The following is a 13,000-nucleotide window of genomic DNA, read 5'->3' as shown; positions in this document are numbered from 1 at the left end:
GCTGTGTGCTTCTATTTTACATTTCTTTTCTGTATGTTTATTTTAAGAGCCAGTATACATATTGACAATTCTTTGACAGCAAAGGAAAAACCACCAGGAGTGTATCTGTTTATTGAGGACTGACAGCTTTATAGCTAACATAAAAATAATCTAATGTTTATTGGGGCAAATGTTTGGACTGAGGATTAACTGAAACTACTGAATAGAGAAACCCTTTTCATCCTATTCAGACTTTTCAAATAGGGTTTGAAATCTGTGACATAAAAACTTTTTGTGTTGATTTCCTTAATGTTCTTCCCTTAATTTGTCCCACTGCTCTCTCTCTTCTACTTTACTTCAAATTATGTTTTACAACTGGGGTTTTGAAGTAACTAAAATCTTGAGGACGGAGATGCTACTGTTCAGAGTCTCATTGCAGATTTCATGGGCCATGCAAACTTTCTAGATAACAGTAAAGCAAAGTCTAAACCACCCAGCTTATCACATAGGCTTTTCTACTGTTTTATATAGCTTGCACATAATAAAAGTACCTTGTGGCCATTGTCTTTTTGTTTTGTTGTTTTCGTCATTGTTGGGGGTAGGAAGCAGAGCTTGTTTTAAACTGTTCTAAAACTGGTCTTAAACTATTGAGATTTTTAAAAAATTTTCTGTTTTGCCTTTATCCAGATAATAACAGCATTACATTATTGTCCTTATTTTTAATGAGACGTTTGAAGTGTCTTTAAAAAAACACACCTACGCTTCCATTAGGTAAAAAATATCACTCATTTGAAAATAGTTAATCTTTTAGAGAAAAAAGGGTTCATTAAACATTGTTGCTAAGCAATGTTTGACTTTAATTTTTTTATATTGGTGTCAATTGTAATTACCACAACTATCTCTTTTCCCAACATTCTTCCACGAAAAAGTGAGGAAGAATTTTATACTCATCCAAGGTCAGCTATTAGCACTTCTTTTTTTACCACACTCTCCCACCCCAGCTCCTCTCCTGACCTTATTTTTCACTGAATAAAATATATGGGAGAAAAAAAATAGGCAACTTAAAAGTCGCAGAGGAGCGTCTGTGAAGCTAGAAATGGAACCGAGATTTCCTGGATGAGTCCAGGCCCTGAGGCAGTTAAGAAAAGTACATTGGCTCTTTCTTCTTAAAAAGACTGTCTATATCCTGCCAAAGCTGGAATGTATGCATTTGGATAGCTCAGTTTTCAATTTCTTTATTGGAGCTATCTATGGGTAGGTTTTTGTGAAAATGTACAAGGAGACTCTGGAAATATCAGAATCCTGTAGCAGCTGAGCAATAAGTTTTTTGAGGCATTTTACACCAGGTGTGCACCTAAAGCAAATGAAGTTAGTGAGCTACTCAAGGGTCAGGATTCTATCATACCCATGTGAGTGTCCCTGGGTCCACCTGTGGGAATGCTTGAATCACAGATGGAATTCTATAAATGTTTGTTGAACTAGCCTATATTAAAATGTTAACTCTATGAAGATGGATTTGGTCCTTTAAAAAAATTTAAAAAGAGCATTACATACTTTTTATTTACCAAGTAGAACACGTGATTTATTCCTAAATAGAGTAAATCTATACTTAAATCCTTTCTGCAGCATGTCCATAGTAGTGATGATTGCCTGCATTTCAGAGCACTAAAATGCCTTGACACATAGAGATTGCGACTCAGTTGGCAATTAGGCCATCAGTGGAATATACATTCTGTTCCTGCAGCAACAACTTGTTGATTCTTCCTGAAAGCTAACTAACTTAGAGATTTGTGGGCCCTCGTGGTTTCCATTGTGTAGTACTTCTCTTTCTTTTTTTTTTAATTGGTTGTTCACAACATTACAAAGCTCTTGACATATCATATTTCATACATTAGATTGAAGTGGGTTATGAACTCCCAATTTTACCCCAAATGCAGATTAATAAGTGAGGGAAGGCGTCTTATCCCTCAGTCACATGCCATAGTTGTCCTTTACCATACACTTTCCTTGACTTGTACACTCTGGCACAACTCCTTGACATTTAGATTATATTTAGGTTATACTTGTTCTAAGGGGACTATTACACCTATTACACACACACACGCACACACACACACACACACACACACACTTTTTTTTTTCCCTGTGTTACTTCGGCACCTCCCCCTACCTGAAGCTACTCTACATAAACACCTTGTTACTTCCCAGACACAGCTCATGGTACTAACACGATTCTTGGTCTCATTTTGTGGATTTTGTCCCTGATTCCTCTGGGTTGGTGACAGGAATCTCAGGCTCACAAATTTTCAATTCCTGCCCATCATCTCAAGAAGTACTAATGAGCTTCAGCAGAGCACATGAGCCACACTGTGCTGACATTTCACAGCACCACACTGACCCCACCTTTAGAAATAAACTTTTCCTCAGCTTAGAGCTTCTATGGTAAGAAATCTAGAGGTTACAAGGAACCTCTTGTAAATCTGTCCTTCCTATAAAATCAAACACAAAAATCTCTAAGTTATTGACATTTTATTTTATGCTTCTTAAAGACTTTTTTTTTAGGAAAGACCTTAGTTAGAATGTTAGGTAAGCAGAGTTGTCATGCATGTATGTGACACTCCCAATTCAAGAAGTTTCGGGCTCGGGCTGTAGCTCAGTGGTAGAGCGCTTGCCTGGCATGTGTGAGACACTGAGTTTGATCCTCAGCACCACATAAAAATAAATAAAATAAGGTCCATCAACAACTTAAAAAACTTTTTAAATATATAAAATAAGATAAAAAAAAGAAACTGGGTTTTTGAAGTTGGTCCAACAGTCAGGTAGCACAACAAAATTCTGCCTTTAGCAGTATTTTCCTAAAGATGGATTGGTGTACTTGTAACTTAAATTTGGCCAAATGGACTACTTTATTTATGATCCTTAAGATCTCAATAACAAAGTTAAAATAATGTTTTAGCTATGAACCACTCAGCAGGATTCAAAAGTCATTTTCTAATTTTCTTACTTAAAAAGTGGTTTTCTCCAAACCCCCATGACAAATAGATTACTAAGATTATTATAATAATATTGTCATATTATGGGGCTCCCAGAAATTCCCTAATTTCCCCTTGAATCACAAAGTCATAATAAATAGTTTTCACTAGAATGGTCTATTGGCCCCCAATAATAAAACAAATGGAATAAATCCATAAATTCATGCTATAAGTAAAACTTGAACTATTTGAGATTCATGAGATTTTTTTATTCTGTTGCTTTTTTAGTCTATTTTATATATGAACTAAAACAGTAGCATGAACTAACTTTTGTTGTTTTTTTCTTTTTTTAAATTTGTTCTAAGTAGTTTTACATGACAGTGGAATGCATTTTGATACATCATACATAAATGGAGTATAATTTCTCATTCTTTGGGTTCTAAATATTTTATTCCTTAGACAAGAGTCTAATTTTTCTAGGATGTTTATCTATATCATCAATAAGCTGCTCCACAATTAAATTTTTGATTCATTATGTATTATTAATTTTCCAATCCTGTTTCAGTCTGAAACAAGCATATTACATATTGGTATTACTCGTCTATTAAAAGACATGTTGAAATGCATTAAGAGTGAGAATTGGTTTTTCCCCTTTTTTCTTTTGAAACAAAAATAAAACTCTCTTTGGGAGAAATGAACAAGTGAACATCACTAACTAGGAAATACCTTCTTACTCTTTTTTACTCCCTTGTTAATGCTCTGAGCACCTGCCCCTGATTGCACATGTTTATTGCCTGCATGATGTTTTACCTACTTTAACCTTGGCCAAAGACCATTTTAAAAATATTTGCCTAATGCTTACTGATTGACAACTTCATCTCTATTAACTATTTATTTTCCTTTGAGGTTACCTTATATGCACTTTCCAACCCTGTATTCTTTTCATAGTCTAATAAAATAAATGTGTTTCATGAACATCTTTGATTTGCTTCTTCTTGCCAAGTTTTTTCTTACTTTTTTTTTTTTTAACTGATCTCCACAATGAGTGCTTTACTCCAGGTCTCTTAAAGGTGTGTGTGAGTTGTTGAAGTTTCACTGTATACACAGAACCCAGCCAAAACTTGCCATTTGCAAGATAAAGCCAGAATAAAGGCCATATGTCAATACAGAGAAAAGGACTGACTTCAGCTCTTTTTTTCCCCTCCTTGGTGTTTATAATTATTTCTATGGAAACTGCACGTGGATTTCTGAGGATTGAATTTGACCCTGGGGATGTACACAAGTAACTTTGAAAACATTTGGTCCATTAACTTTGGGTTCATCATATACTTAAGCTTATCCTTCTCTTTAACTACTAACTGCAAATACCATGACATGTGTGAGACCCTCATGACATTTGTACTGAAAACTTTTTGTGTCTTTAGGAAGGGCAGGAGTGAGTGAGTGAAGTGTTATGAGAGGCTGCTTCTCTTTACCGTTAATTATGAGGTTCAGAATAGCATGTTGGCTTTCTCGTTCACAGTTCCTCAGTGCTTTAAAGTGTGAACCCCAGACTCTTCCATTTATTCTGTTCAGATTTTCCCATTAATGACTGTCAGGAACACAAGCAACTTGTTTATCTATCTCTTCTATCCTTATGCCCCCTACAACCTACCTCTATTTTTTTTTCTTAACAAATACAAGATTTGGGATATCTCAAATAATCTGAAAATTCTTTTGCATTCCCCACACAGTATGGATAAGTGATCAGATCACAATACCTTTGCCTGTATTTTGCTTTTTTTGTAGCTAAACATGTATAAAAGTATGCATGTGTATGCTTGTGATACTTTTAGTTTACTCAGATTAGGAGAAAAATGTAACCCCATTTCAGAAGGCTAAGAGCACTAAAGGAAGGCAAGCATTAGCAAACAAGAACTAGAGAGAGGAGTTTTAGGAAGAGAGAACCAGAGAGGACTGTTTTTAAGATGCAGGGTGTAAGACGTGATAGGATCTGTACTGACCATAAAGATGTTTTTCCTTGATGGAACTCCATATGGTATTGGGCACCTGAGTAATCTTCCAGAATGCAAAAAAAAAAAATCCTATAAATGGTTTTTAATTATTTTAATGAGAGAGTAAATATTGTATTGAGACAATGAAAAGAGTGCACATCTTTGTGCGGATGAATTAAACTATAGAGTTTTTAAAGAACAAAATTTACAGAGTAAATGTATAAATCAAGCTCTTACTACATAAAGCTATCTACTTCATGTGTCCAGTCCTAGATTTTTCAGAAGATCATTAGTTGGATGTTGTCCTTTGTGCTCTGTAGTTGCCTACACTTTGGACATTTCACAGTTTATTAGCAATGTGATTGCAAACCAATTTTTCTATTTATTTAATACTCAGGTCAACATTTTGATGGGGGAAGGGTATATTATAACTCTTTACTGTGGGTTTTCAATTATCCATGTGGTCTGCCTCCCATTAGCAAGAATAATTGGGAACTGGATGTGTAGAATAAAGATTCACAACCATTGAAAAATGCCGTTAGGAACATGAATTTTACAGTCCTCTGTTAAAAACTCTTCAAAAGGATCATGTTTTTGTGGAGATTTCAAATATGAGACCTTGGATACCCACTCTTCTCTCTCCCACTCTCCCGATGTCTTCTCCATCTTCCTCTCTCCCTCCCTTTCTCAGATCTGTCTCTGCTCAGTGTAAAATATTACCCTATTTTCTCTCTCTTTAGGATTAGCATGGGACACATCACATGAGCCATGGCATAATTTTAGATTCTCTAGTCATATGGTTTGGTTGATGGCCCAAGTATACCTCAGGGTATTTATTTAAAAAGAGAGTACTTACCTAGTTACACTAATTTTTTTTTAGTATCATTTTAAAAAGACAAAATGTAATTGCTTTTTAGAACTTTTTATTGAAGCATAGTATAACAAAGACAAGTACACATGAGTATACAATTCAGTAAATTTTCACAGGCTAGACACCCATATATGCACCACTCAGACCAAACCAGAATATTTGCAGCTCCCAGAAGCCTCCTGGTGCCTCTTTTCAATTACTGTTATGCACCACCCCCACCAAAGGTAAGGGCCATCCTTATGTTGACTCTTTAATTTTCAAATATTCCATCATTTTCTCACCAGGTTTATTGGCTGATTTTTGTGGGAGAGCAAAGGGGGGTGGTTAATCCCCTATAGCTGACTTCTTTGCATTGTGGGATTTTCCTAGCTGTTAATTATTAACTTTTCCTTAAAATAAAACTTCCATTGTTCAAGGAGAAAAACTCCATGAGCACAGTACATGTGATATAAATCACTTTTATGTCTGTGAAACAGCTGAGTTTACATTTTTATTACATTGTTTGAAAAAGTATCTTTTCATCTGGAAAGAATCAGTTTAAAATGTGATTGTCAACACAAAAAAACCAGTTTTCTGTTTAAAATGGCTGCCAGTGGAGCTAAGAACTATAATTAAGCCAGATTTTTCTTCATAGACACTAGTTACTAAAACCTGGAAGTTTTTGCTGAAATTTGCAAAATAATTTTTTTTTGCTTTAAAAAGCAGGTAAAGGGTTTTTGTTGTTGTTGTTGTTGTTGTTTAGTTAGTAAGCAAAATAATAGAAGTAAATGATTAGTGAACAAAAATATTTTTTAAAAGATAGAATGCTTCACTGTGAAAGGTAATTTATTGGTGTAGTTTCAAGTTAAATTTAAAGTAATATATACATTTATAAAGTGTCGCCTAATAGGACTATTTTAGTTGGAAAAAGATGTTTACCTAGCTAATTTGCAACTTATATCATAAATTTCTCTCTAAAATATTTATTTTAGATTTAAATAAATCTGAGAAGATTCTTTTAGAAATATGCCACAGTTCAATTAGATTAGCCATTCTATTATAGGTATACTGAGCTTGAAAGCCTACAAAATTTTGCTTATGTTCATTAATTTCTTGCTATTTATTTTGAAATAATTTTAAAAAGGAAGTATAGGTCTTTTGATGGTATTTCCTGCTGCATTTAATTTTGAACTCTATTATTAAATAAAATTTTATATATACCATGTTCTTTTTATTACTGAAATACTCTGGATGGTATAATAGAGATTTTGACTGTAACGTACACCCTTGTTTCCAGCACAATAATTCCATGATAGATATAGTTTTAGAATCATCCAACATTCCCAAATTCCTGCTTTGTAAAGTTTATTTTTCAAAACATAGGGCAGTCATCACCAAACAATTGTGTATGCTAACTTTCATCTTAAACCCAGATTTCTAAAATCCCATTATTTTGTGGCTTTTTCAACAGAGGATTTATTTAGGCTCAAAAGTGTTGCAGCCCTTTTTGGAGAACTAAAATTCTCCATGACTTATAATAGAGTGAATAGTGAAAACTATTTAAATATGAGCAGAACCCATCTTTTTGAGTTTTTGCCCAGCATGTGATGAGGTGTAAAATAATTTTGTGGATTCAATGCTGAATTCATGATTATTTCTATGAGCTAAAACAGAGTGAACTCGTCATTCAGCATTTTACCTGGCAAGAGCAGAGTTTACCTAGTATGGCATAATTTTGAAGGCCGAAGGAGAAATACAGATTCTTTATAGTTTTAAACAGTATAAAGTACCAAACCCCCCAAATTAGGACTGAAAGTAATTGAAATTTTGCACAAATCTAGAGTTTCGATGGTGATGATTTATTTTGGTTTGGACATTTCCTTTGAGCTAGCTAGTCATTATTATTCTACTTATTACCTTTGAATGATTACTGTAAATGCACTTACAACCTAAGATGTCAACACACTTCAGAAGAGAAACTTAACAAAAACACTTTGGGATGCTGGAACCAATGGATATTTATGACTAAATTAAATTAAAGTTAGTTAAATTACATCTTATGTTCAAAGCTCCTGACTTTGAACATACCTTTGCACATACTTTGCACATACCTTCTTCTCTTTTTATGCAGCATCAATTTAGCTGGAGTACTGTTCTTTACACATTCACATACACACACTCTTACACACTCTTAACTACAGGAAAAATATGAATTTTTATATAAGCAAGATTAAACTTTTTCCTGCTTATCTTGTTCTCTGTATTTTTCTTACACATTTTCTTTTTATTCTCTCCTGCCTACAAATGTATTTGTGTTGAATGACAGGCATAGGATAAAGTAAATGCTCCCTGTTTTCTTCAAGGGGTTTGATAGAACTGAACTTTCAGGAGAGAAAGGTGTAGCAAAATGAAACCATAATAAATAACCACTTTACATCAAACCTACCAAGGATTTTCTTTTAAAGGAATGGCATATTCTTCCATCCATCCTTTACTCCAGTCCTTTTCCTTGTTTATGTTTTCTTCAAAACAATCTATGGAATACTTTAAGAAAAATCAGATTCTCTATAGCAGTACTTCAAACATCAAATGACTTATACTATTCATCTTACCTTACTTATTTATGAGAAATTATCATAGCAATGTCAGTTAATAATATTAACTCCAAATAATTCAGCTACCTGTAAAGATTTTTATTTGTCAAAAAGTTAATATTTATATTGTTTTATTTATCAGTGCATAAATGACATTAAGTGGAAAATGTTAATAGTCAAATGTCAATACATCATTGGAATAAAATACATGTATAAAATCAACAAAGAAATACTAGGTTAAAATTTTTTATTTGGTTTAATATTTTATTTGGTTTCAGACAGCTAAAATGAGCAAAGCCAATCTACAAAAACCCTGTTTTCACCTGTAATTTATAAATTCAACAAGTTCATTAATCCATAAACCCCTATAGTTAGAAAAGTGATCTTTTCTAGGTAAGTAAAATAACTAGAGAGAAAGCAGTGACTTACTTTTTTCCTCAGGGCCAAACCAGTAAGACAAGTTTAGTTCTCTGGACTATGAGGTCCTCTTAGGAAAGAAGAAGATAGATGACAGCAAAACACATATTTTCTGTATAGAATCCAAAGATTTTCATTAAAACTTTAAACATACACATAGATACATTCCTTAGTCAGTTGTGAAAGCAAAAATGCAGTTCAAATATTAAATATTTCAGAGTATTTAAAAGAATATTCAGAGCCTTTTTGTTTGTCAGCACATACAGATATAGGATGCCTGTCCTCAGTTGCTGTGGCCATCCACAACTAAAAGGCAGCCTAGTGCTTGGGCTTAGCTGATCCATAAAGAAGGTGGGCTGAGAGACAGCATCCCCAGCTGTCCTCCCCAGTGGCTCAGCCTTCCGTGACCGCCACTCTTTGTTGAGAATTGTTGGCAGTGGCAGCAGTTTGCAGCTTCAGATAAGAGCCGCCGTTTTCTCAGGTAATGCCCTCGATCAGAGCCCTGATGACAGACTGGGGAGTGCAAGTTTTTTCAGGTGCTCTGTTTGCTCAGTAATCCTTCAGTGCCAATCTCCAAAGAGTGCGCGGGACCCATCGGTAATGGACATCAACCATTAAGCTCATAGTATTTGTCATCTCTCAGGTTACTGCTTTGTTATTCTCAAGTGATGAATGGATGCTGTTATGCTTTAAGAAAATAAACCAATGCTGTAAATATGTCCAGATTTATAAAAGTGGCCACTTTATTTCTCCCATTTTTTGAGAAGTAAATGCAGAGTATTTCTGAAATACTAGACTTTTCCTTTAAAAATACAAAGAGAAATGTGCTTTACGTTAGTGTTTGTAGTTGCTTAGAGTCCACATCAAACAAATTACTCTAAGCGTCTATAACATGTTTTCACCGTGGTTTGATACAGCTAAGTTTATGCTTTGCACAAGCATTCTGATGAAAACAGGCATGCTTGCAAAGAACTATTCCCAGAAACCATTTGCACTCCATGGAAAAAAGAAAAACCAAACAGGGAATTTAGGTGTTAACTACAGCATGACACCAAAGCAATTCTCCACCTTGGTTATTCCTATTGACTAGGTATGTTTCTGCATCACTGGAAGAAGTCATAATTTTTAAAGACTTGTTGTACTTCAGCAAGAAAGTTTCTAGAAAATATACTCAGTATTTTTGATACTTAGTATTATTTTAAAAATGCTTAGTATTGAACTTAGCATTGTTTTGTACACATTTATGTATTATTAACCTATTTATACAATTATTGGGACTAATACTAATTCTGTTTATAATAAAATGGACTGTCTAGTCACTCTTTCCACCTTTTCTAAGTTAATGTCAATTTCTATATTAATTTTTGAAGATCTTCAAGAGTTTGTCCTTTTGAAAGCACCCAGAAATTAAATCCTGGGACTGACATGCAAAGCATGTTTTAAACCTTTTTGAATTTTCATCTATTGTTTTTGTTATTCTTTTTTAAAAATACCACTGGTCCCATTTTTAAAGAAAAAGAAAATTAATGGTGACAGTCCTGAGGTGATACAATAAATAAACACCTCACCCCACCATGGTTTTCATGGCCTCTTAGGATATTCTGCATAGAATATATTTCAAGTTCCATTTCACTGACTTCATTTCAGTGTGCTTTCTATTCCTTTTCTCCTACCCACTGCTCTTATCAACTAATGCAAAACTCATTCAAGTATGTGAGAGCAGGTGCCTTGTGATATTTGTGAATCCAGCTCACCCAGGGACACTGAGAAAGTGTGAAAGAACACCATCCAGTCCCTGCCCTAAGACTGGAACTATCATTCTTTAGGCTCTTAATATGGCCTCTGAGGCCATCAAGCAAGAAAAATCTCATGGAGGACAGTGGCTGTGTGTGTTTATTTTATTACCACGGGCTCATAATTGCCAGAGAGATGAGGGGTCTCACCTCCATCAGCTCTAATTGCTGTGAAAGCCTATGAGCTTCCACTGAGGCCACAGCATGGCTGGGAACATTTCCTGTACTGAGGCTGGGTCCTGGGGTGCAGGGCGATATGCCAAACTCTTTCAATGCTTCCCTACCCCCATTTTTATACCACTTTTCTCCTTCTTTGTCATATGCCCCTTAAAAGGCATTTTAAACTTTCAGGAGCATCTAATCAGATGAAGGGAGCAATTAATTGCATAGGTCTTCTGCACTCCAAGAGGGGAAAAGAAAAATCAGTCATCTCAGGACTCAAAGGAGTTTTAACAAAGAGATCCTTGAGCAAGGATTAAACAATCTACAAATTTAAACTCTATCTGCAAAATGATATCCCTGGGGATTTATTTATTTATTTATTTATTTTTACAACTAAAAAATATATTTATTTTTTTTAATTTTTATTATTGGTTGTTCAAAACATTACATAGTTCTTGACATATCATATTTCACACATTTGATTCAAGTGGGTTATGAACTCCCATTTTTACCCCGTATACAGATTGCAGAAAAAAATATGGAACGCTTCACGAATTTGCGTGTCATCCTTGCGCAGGGGCCATGCTAATCTTCTCTGTATCGTTCCAATTTTTTAGTATATGTGCTGCCAAAGCGAGCACTACCTGGGGATTTAGATACAAATTAGGAATAAGCTAAAATTCATTTAGTGGTGAACCTCTGGATTAATTTTCACATGGAGCTGTTTTAATTAGGCTGTTCTGAATGTACTTGTCCTTTACAGAATATCTTTTTAGTAAATTGTCCATAGAACAGAAAATCACCTCCAGGCTTCTCAGCATTTAGATTCAAGTATTCAAATGTGGACTGTTTTTTGTTGTTGTTTGTTTGTTTTTGTTGTTTAATGTCAGTATATCAGTTGTATTTGAAGAACAATATAGGGGCTTGAAACGTGCCGAACAGCAGGGAACAGGAATAACCTTAATGAGTGACCACTCTGGTGCTGAGTCCTTTATACACATTACATTATGTGATCTTCACAACAACCTTTGAGGTAGGTTTTATTGTCCCCATTTTATAGGTGGAAACTGAGGTGCCCAAGTTCCCACAGCTAATAAATAAATCCAGGAATGTCTGATTCCAGAGTTCATGCTCTTACCTATTATATACATATACCAGGGTGCCTCCCAAGAATCAAACCCACTTTTAGGATCCTAAAAGACTAGAACTATCACATTTGTCATTGAGAAATAATGTTCATTGATGCTACATTTTTTTGTTTCTATCAAAATGCTTCACTTATTAAAGCAAAATTTCAGTATCCCTTTCCAGCTGATCCCTGATCACATAATCTGTACATTAAGCACTTAATAAAGATGTGTAAAAGTCTCCCAAATGCACCACAGTTGTAATATAAACATGCATTACCGAAATGAGAGCTCAAACATCCATTTTCCACAGGTGTTACTTTGTGCATGTCTGTTCTTGCACCCTCGTTATTCTTCGTGCAGGGTGACTCCATCTGGCCCCCTGAAAATGCTTTCATCAAAAGAATGCTTTAATATATGACCTGAGCATGCAAAGACAACCAACTTCAAATTGAACTTAAATTATTCAGGATGCTGACACACTGATCTATATAACCTGTTCTTCATATTGTAATTTTAAACCACATAACAATGGTAATGCTAATAATAATTTGTATTCCAGTAGCACCTTTTGTTAAGAAGCTCAAATAGCTTTATGGCTATTGTCTCAATAATCCTCTCACCATCCCTCTGGGATAGGTGAGAGAAAATATATACATTTTCACCTTTCACATGCAGAAAGTCAGGAAAATTTTCAGGGTAACTGGAAGGGGAGTGTGTTGATGAATGCAACAAACATAGATCTTGTTTGTTTGCCAGTTAGTCTGGTTTAGTTTGGTTTTGTTGTCAAAGACCCAAACAGAATCAGAATAGTATAGCAGAGAAAGAAGCAACCCAAGAGCATATGGCTCACTCTGCTTAATTCGTGAACATTTACTCTTATGCCAGAGAGGAATAGTCAGATCTCAAATGAATTTCCCTGATCAGTTCCTATAAGATACCTATTCTTGAGCCATTTTTTTTCTTCAAAGGCACAAAAATACACTGAAACTCCAAATTAGACTATTTCCCCTGGCTACCATCCTTTCTAAGAGCCCCTTAGGCCAAAGAATACTATTTCATGTGGGAGGATTGGGAATAGTAAGGATAGATGACATTCACAGAGTATCCAA

General features: G+C 34.8%; 1 protein-coding gene and 1 non-coding gene across 2 annotated transcripts in view; one reads left to right on the top strand and one right to left on the bottom strand.

The window, feature by feature from the left end:
* Nucleotides 1–13,000, top strand: part of Slc25a21 (solute carrier family 25 member 21) — a 461,783-nt gene that overhangs the window by 346,027 nt on the left and 102,756 nt on the right. The gene's annotated exons all lie outside the window — the stretch shown is intronic.
* LOC113200917 (U6 spliceosomal RNA) lies at nt 11,294–11,402 on the bottom strand. Its single transcript, XR_003303093.1, has one exon. It is a non-coding gene; the product is annotated as a U6 spliceosomal RNA (small nuclear RNA).

This window comes from Urocitellus parryii, chromosome 6 (assembly GCF_045843805.1).
Source record: "Urocitellus parryii isolate mUroPar1 chromosome 6, mUroPar1.hap1, whole genome shotgun sequence".
Classification (NCBI taxonomy): Eukaryota; Metazoa; Chordata; class Mammalia; order Rodentia; family Sciuridae; genus Urocitellus; species Urocitellus parryii.
Note: the sequence above shows the minus strand (reverse complement) of the source record. Positions and strands in the feature narration are given on the sequence as shown.